Here is a 6,573-nt window from a genome sequence, read left to right on the forward strand (position 1 = left end):
TATGGGAAATAAGTCAAAGACAGACATCACAGTGAATTCACAGCAAGTTCAGGGGAGTGGTTGTCTAGGGCCTTCCCCCTAGAACTACAAGGACTCCAGGGAGACCCAACTCAGAAAACCAAGACTTTGGGAGCTCCAGTGACATGCTATCTGAACTCTCAGAAGCAAATATAAATGCCAGTTGATGATGATGGTAATGTTACAATCACTAGGCCTCCAGGCTGCTAATGATTTCATTCCCTGATCTTTCTACTATATTCCTGCTGAACTGAAGCAATATTTACAGAACAATATGAGGTGGATAGAGATATGCTGGTAAATATTTAACAACCAGCCTCTCCCAGGGGGGAAAAAAATGTATTCAAGCACTCTTAAATTTAATCTTCATCATTAAGATTTTTTCCACAACCTTCTTAAGTCTAGACCATACCAAAAAATTATAAATCATACCCGATTTGTAACATATTCTCATATCAGAGGTGTAAATTTTCACAGGGAAAACATAACAATTATTAGAGCTTACTGCAGCACACCCCTCTATATAGGGAATACAGTGAAGACAGTCGGAGCGAGGCCTGGATGTCATGGCGATTCAGACAACCCCAGACGTGGACAAACATTTAGACAGAGATGCAGAGATACAGGGGTGCACTCTGAGATGGAGAGCCATGAAAAAACAGAGACACCCTCAGAGATACACACAGAAGGACCTACAGGGAATTCCCGAAGAATGAGGACTTAGGAAAGTCCATTGTATTAACCAAGTAGCTCATAGTTGGAGATAGCAGTTTCAGCCCTTTGATACCGTCTCTGAATGTGCATTGAACTTTCTGACCCATCAGTATTAAGGCCATGTGTCTGAGTTTTGCTTTTATTGTGTTTTCTAACAGAGCGAGAATGAATGTTATGTACTTAGGGACCTAAGTTTAATTTAAGTGGTGCATTAGATATTGTTGTTGTTGTTTGTCCTTCACTCTTGAAGAGGACTGGGATATGAGATGATGTCATGACTTGTATTGAATTGGTGTTAAGTGAGGGAGGGCTGTGCAAAGGTCACCAACCTCACTCTCTCCTCCAGAGCCACCTGGGTCCAGTGGCAAAATATAAATCCAGATAACCGGAGATGGCCCCAGATGTTTAAGGTAAGTGGGGTTAAATGACTTGCCCAGGATCACACAGGTAGTAAATGTCTGAGTTGAAATCTGAGTTCAGGTCCTCCCAACTTCAGGACCAGTGCTCTATCCACTGTGCCACCTGGCTGCCCCACAGTGCAGTGGATAAAGCATGGGATTTAGCATCAGAAATTTAGCTTCAGAGACTAAGTAGCTGTGTGACCCCTGGGCAGGTCATTTAAATTCTCAAAGTCTCTGTTTCTTCATCTGTAAAATGGGAATAATAGCATCTATTTCACAAGGTTTCTATGAGAATCAAGTAAAGCACTTTGTAAAACGTAAAGCTAGGATCATGCTAGTAATAGTAACACTAGTAAAAAGCTACTTAAAATGCTGGCTAGTGTTATGATGATCACTGAGGGAAATAGCACTATAATATAGCTGAGGTTGGGGGGGAAGGGGCAAACACAATTAATGTACTTTCCATGACAGTTGGAGTCATGAGACTAAACTGCTTTCCTGGCATATCCAAATGTATCTAAAGGCAATATTGTGTGCCTCCGACTGGGACTCTGATAAGAATTCTGCATGGGTTCTTAACAGTGTGACCATGAACTTGGACAGCGACTGAAGAAGCCAGCATTTCAGATCTGGAGAACAAAAAAGGGGGCAGAAGGAGAGATGAACGACAGGAGGCAGTTCTTTCTAAAATGCAGCAAGCTCTATTCTACTACTACTACTTTATTTCCCAGCTAGCAATTCTCTTATAGTATAACAAAGCATGAGTTCATGAGAACATTTTTTGAGTAACAAAACCATTCATCAAATTATCATTGACAGTTACAGCATATTCCCAGGAACGGTTACAAGACAGTGAGACCTCCTGGCTTCTTATTTAATTTTATGGCCATGAGAACTTTTCCACCTAGCATTTTGTTGTTCTGTCTTCCTCGCTCCCTGGCCTTGATTCTCAGAACACTTTAACAGATCCTTAATATTCCTAAAGGGTTGGACTATAGCCTGGAACACTTTTAACTATTCCTCCTCAAGCCTAAAGATTTGGGCATAACACCAGGGAGGGGAATTTCAGATAAGGCTTCTGGCTCTCTGAGTTCTCTACAAGCAACAAAAACAACAACAAAATTAATCCGGCCTCAGACACTTGACAGTTACTAGCTGTGTGACCCTGGGCAAGTCACTTAACCCTCATTGCCCCCACAAAAACAACAACAACAAAAATAAAAGTCAAGATTAACAACAACGAAATTCATCTTTTGTTTTTATAAACATGCAAAAATCACTAGAATTTAGCATTTCCTTCAATAACTTAAAAATATTATTCTTAGAAGGAATCCACAGGCTTTTCACCAGACTACCAAAGGGGACCGTGACACAGTGTTGCAAACATTAATTTAACCATTGAGATGATACACTACTAGTAGAACAGCAATGTTTCAATGTTAACATTCTTGCTACAATAAAATTGAACAGGGGGCAGCTAGGTGGTACAGAATTCAGGAGGACCTGAGTTCAAATTTGACCTCAGACACTTGACATTTACTAGCTGTGTGACCCTGGGCAAGTCACTTAATCTTCATTGCCCCATAGATAGATAGATAGATAGATAGATAGATAGATAGATAGATAGATAGATAGATAGATAGATAGATAGATGGATGGATGGATGGATGAATAAATAAATAAATGAATTAATGAATGAATAAATGTGTACATTAATAAATGAATGAATAGGTAAATGAATGAATGAACGAACAGGTAGATAAATAAATAATAAATGAATGGATGATGGATAGATAGATAAATCAATCAATTAATTAATTAATTAGTTGATAAGTACATAATTAAATATATCAATAAATGAGTTAAAATAAAAACAATGAAATTGAATAAATGAAATGAGAATAGATGAAAACCATACAGTTGGATGGAAGGGTGAGTCACAGGCTCTCCATGGTGATACAGAATGACACAGCAGAAAGAGTCCTAGCTATGAAATAAGAGGACCAGCATTCTAATATCACCTCTTTGACCTGTACCTATATGACTTTAAACAAGTCATCTCATGACTCCTCATTTCCAAAAAGGGGCTTTAGACTCAGTGACCTCCCTTTCAGTTCTAACCCTGTGATCCTCAATAAGTACTATTGGTATACATTGAGGAGCTAGCTTTCTAGCCTCCTCCAATTCCCACCAGAACTCGGGGCTCTGATAAGTAAGCTTTTGCTTTATCTTGTCTGGTCCCAGGCCCACCATGACACTTTCTATAATTTTCTCACCCCCTTAGCTTTTCAGCTGTATATGTGTTGCTTTCTCCTGCTTGTAAACTCCTTGAGAGCAAGGACTCTCTGACTTGTTTTTTGTATCAAATGAAAAAATATTTGTAAAACTCTTATCACCATGCATGGCACACAGTAGGTGTTTAATACCATCCATTGGGGAATGGCTGAACAAGTTGTGGTATATGAATGTAATGGAATGCTATTGTGCTATAAAAGATGATGAGCAGGCAGATTTCAGAAAAACCTGGAAAGACTTATATGAACTGATGATTCGTGAAATGAGCAGAACCAAGAGAACATTGTACAAATATAACAGTAACATTGTGCAATGATCAAATATGATTGACTTAGCTCTTCTCAGCAATACAAAGATCTAAAACAATTCCAAAAGACTCTTGATGAAGAATGTTATCCACATCCAGAGAATGAACTCATGAGATCTGAATAAAGATCTAAGCATACTATTTTTACTTTGCGGAAAGTTTTTTGTGTTTTATTCCTTTTGTCCTGTTTCTTCCTTCACAACATGATTAATGTGGAAATGTGTTTTATATGATTACACATGGATAATTAATATCAGATTGCTTGCCTTCTTGGGGAGGGGAGAGAAGAGGGAGGGAGAAAACAATTGGAACTCAAAATCTTTCAAAAATTGAATGTTGAAACTTATCTCTACTGGAATTGGGGAAAAAATACTATTAAATGCAAAAAAGTAGGTGCTTTATAAATGTATCCTTAGCACTTAGCACACTATCTGATATAAAAGCTTAGTGAATGTTTTTCATTTACTCATTTCATAATACACCCCCCCAAACCACAAGAAAAATAACTTCTCCCATAGACACTAAAATATTTATTGCAGCCAAGCACTAGAAAAAATGTAGATACTTGGGGCAGCTAGGTGGTGCAGTGGAGAGAGCACCAGCCCTGGATTCAGGAGGGCCTGAGTTCAAATCCAGCCTCAGACTCTTGACACTTACTAGCTGTGTGACCCTGGGCAAGTCACTTAACCCCCATTGCCCCACCCAAAAAAAAAAAAAACACCTGTAAGTGCCCGCTGACCAGCGAATGCTGAACAAATCCATGGATGCAATGAAAGATTAATCTGCTATAAGAAACAACTGAATATGAAGAATTCAAAAGAAGCAAATCTGGAGACCTACAATAAAGAAGGCCCCCCTTGTGTTTAAAAAAAAAAAAAGAACAAGGATGTGCATTTGTGAATTGTAGGTCTCCCTTGAATTGATGTCCAGATTAGAATTTGTGGGTGTCCCTATCACGGAAGCAGCTAGGTGGCGCCAGAGTGAATAGAGTGCCAGACCTGGAGTCAGGAAGACTCATCTTCTTGAATTTAAACCTGGCAGCCAAACACTAGTTGTGTGACCCTGGGCAAGTCACTTAACCCTGTTTGCCTCAGTTTCCACTAATGCCAACCACTCAAACCCTGTGCTTTACCCACAGCTGTACTTGCTGGCATCAGAGAATCCAGAAATCACCTTGTTTCCACAAAGGACAGATCATAGCATTTCTTCGGATGGTCTGTATGACAATCTCTTAACCCATTTAAATCCAATCCTGATACAGCCAATGAGCCAATGAAGACTGGTCACACTGGACCTTCAAATCAGAAGCTCCCAACTTTGTCTGACAGTCATGAAGCAGGGAATGATCTTCAGCAACCCAATAACTATGAGGCAACGGAGTTTGATCCTCTGGCTCTAGGTACCCCTGTAAGAGCTCTTTATGAAGAAAGACCTTGATGCTAATTGCCATAAACCAATTCAGAGTCATACAAATGGTTAAAATATATTTTTAGAGAAAAATGAGCTGTAGAAGGAAATGGCAAGTTACACCAATATCTTTGCCAAAACAAAACAAATGGGGTCACAAAGAGTTGAATATGTCTGAAACAACAAACAGCAGTAACTAATGCTGAAGTAACAAGACACCCTGAGGGAGAAACAGCAAATGTGTGTGCCAAGCAGGTCAGACTATTTCAATCACCACCTCTCTGACCTTCATGAAGAAATTCACAGTGGAAACATATTTTAAAACTCCTTTTCATACAGAAATACATCTCACTGGACGGAAAGAAGAAAAGGAGGGAGGGGAAAGTAGAGGGAAAGAAGGAAGGGATTACTCCTAAGCAAAACAAACCCTAAGAACGTACAAAACTATTTACAGCTCATTTTTAGGTGCCAAAGAATGAGAATCTGAAGGGGTACACATAAGTTGGGGGATGGATGAACAAGTTATGGTATATAAAAGTGATAGAATACTATTTCACTGAACTCTTATCAGCATGATGACCAATGAAGATTCCCGAAAGCACCAGCCCTGGATTCAGGAGGACCTGAGTTCAAATCCAGCCTCAGACACTTGACACTTATCAGTTGTGTGACCCTGGGGAAGTCACTTAAACCCTCATTGCCCTGAAAAAAAAAAAAAACCATGATTCCCACAACCTGAATGAGAAGTTGAGGGCTCAGAGTGCAGAATGAGAAACATATTTTTTGGACATGGACAATGTAGACATTTGTTTTTATTGACTATACTTGTGTAATGGGTTTTATTTATCTTATGTTCACAACTGGGTAGGGAAGGTTTGATGGGAGGGTGAAAAGGCAAATCTCAGCTGATTAAAAACAACAAACTTTTTAAACTTATTTGTAGTTTCTCAAGAAATATTAAGAAATATTTCTCTATTTGAAAAATCCTTTCCAGACTTTTCTCTTTAGGGATGTGATAGGGGGAAAAAAAGGTAAGGTCTTTCATACAGAAATGGAATAAGGGTGATCATCAAACCTAATTCTTATCTAGATAATATCATTGGCCCCCTACCTAGGATCCATCTAAAAGGACTATTATAGTCTGCATTCAAGGTTAAGATACTAATCACAAAGAAGGAAGCCCTTTTGGCCCTTGAGATAGTGGTGAAGAGAAGAATTGAGCAATGTCTATTCTTGAATATTAATACAAAACTGTATTTTAACATAGTAAGACTTTTCCCCATTCAAGATTTCTATAAATGTCACATCAAATGATCTTGGAGAACAGTCATATCCAAGGGCAACTCCCTTAGTTTTCTATTTGTATCTTTAATTTTTAGCACAGAGCTTCAATAGCAAATATATATGTATATGCAAATATATATATATGCT

At 38.7% G+C, this 6,573-nt stretch overlaps 1 pseudogene; it reads left to right on the forward strand.

Annotated features, from left to right (window-relative positions):
• Positions 1–3,195: 3,195 nt before the first annotated feature.
• Positions 3,196–5,011, forward strand: LOC122748219 (annotated as a pseudogene).
• Positions 5,012–6,573: the final 1,562 nt, after the last annotated feature.

Source organism: Dromiciops gliroides, chromosome 3, assembly GCF_019393635.1.
Source record: "Dromiciops gliroides isolate mDroGli1 chromosome 3, mDroGli1.pri, whole genome shotgun sequence".
NCBI classification, from domain to species: domain Eukaryota; kingdom Metazoa; phylum Chordata; class Mammalia; order Microbiotheria; family Microbiotheriidae; genus Dromiciops; species Dromiciops gliroides.